The sequence below is a fragment of the Orycteropus afer genome, unplaced genomic scaffold (assembly GCF_000298275.1).
Source record: "Orycteropus afer afer isolate SDZICR_OR568_19922 unplaced genomic scaffold, OryAfe1.0 scaffold00367, whole genome shotgun sequence".
NCBI classification, from domain to species: domain Eukaryota; kingdom Metazoa; phylum Chordata; class Mammalia; order Tubulidentata; family Orycteropodidae; genus Orycteropus; species Orycteropus afer.
Window position 1 is genome coordinate 131337 of NW_006921954.1, and position 1271 is coordinate 132607.

The following is a 1271-nucleotide window of genomic DNA, read 5'->3' on the forward strand; positions in this document are numbered from 1 at the left end:
TCTGGTTACCTAGTACTGCTCTGACAAGAATATAAGAATATACCACAAGAGGGATGGCTTGAACAAATAGGAGTTAATTCTCTTGGAGTTTGGGGGCTTTAAACAAGTTCAAAGTGCTAGGCTCCAGGGGCTGGGTGAAAGCCCCTCAGTCTTGGGTTTCAGCTCTGCCTCCTGCTCCTGGCCCACTGAAGCTGAAGGCTTTTCTTCACTCAGCTGCTGGATGTTGAGGCTGACAAGCCCAAGGTTGACAAGTAATCGGCACAGTCCCGATATTATCAAACCATACAGCAGGCCGTTAATTCAAGTCCATTAAAAGTCCCAAGATCGGCAGAGCATGGCAGGCTACTGAACAACGACTCAGCTACATGCAGGGTTCAAGCATGCCATAAGCTTGAGACTGTTCCCCAAGGCTTCACCTTATATAAAGGAAGCAGACCACACCTTAAGGCAGCTACTCAGCTGCTCACAACAGATTCCACCGTGGAGGTGATTACCAGTCTCATCATGGGGAATACTAAATCCAGCTGACCAGCCACTCAACCAGGCCTAGCCAAGTTGACACACAAAATTAACTACCACACAAAGGATACATCTCAACTAACTAAAAAACTCACTGCCATGGAGTGGGATCTGACTCATAGCGACCCTTTCTTGGGTTTCCGAGGTGGTATCACTATGGAAGTAGATTTCCTAATCTTCCTTCTGAGGAGTGGCTGGTGAGTTTGAACCACCAGCCTTCTGGTTACCAGTCAGATGCCCTAGGCACTACACCCCCAGAGCTCCCAAAGGATACATAGGAATCAGCATTTCTTTTCTTTTTTTGTGTGTGTGATTTGGGTGAAGATTTACAGAGCAAATTCACTTTCCATACAGCAGTTCACATATACTTTTCTCATGTCATTGACCACAGTTCACCACAATGCAACAGCTCCCCTCCCTTCCTCCCCATAGTTACCTCTTCCCAGTGACCATCCCTCCATACTCTCCTGAGCCCTGAGCTTCTCCCTGTGCATAAGCAGCCCTTCCTTCTCCCATGATTGTTCTCTCCAGGGCGTGTGTCTACTTCAGGTAAATGTTTAACTCACATGCATGTACATTGTTTGGCTTGAAACCACAGGTGTGGGTTCAATTCCACACCTGAAGGGCCGCTAGGGGCCATAGTCTCAGTGGTTCCACCAGGCACCATTGGACCAGCAAACCTGGTCCTCACCTTTTTTTTTTTTTTTCCCCTCCAAATGATTTTGAGTTTTGTTCCACATTGTTCTCCCTCT

General features: G+C 47.3%; 1 protein-coding gene across 1 annotated transcript in view; it reads left to right on the top strand.

Annotated features, from left to right (window-relative positions):
- Positions 1 to 1271, top strand: part of ABHD18 (abhydrolase domain containing 18) — a 124924-nt gene that overhangs the window by 80358 nt on the left and 43295 nt on the right. The gene's annotated exons all lie outside the window — the stretch shown is intronic.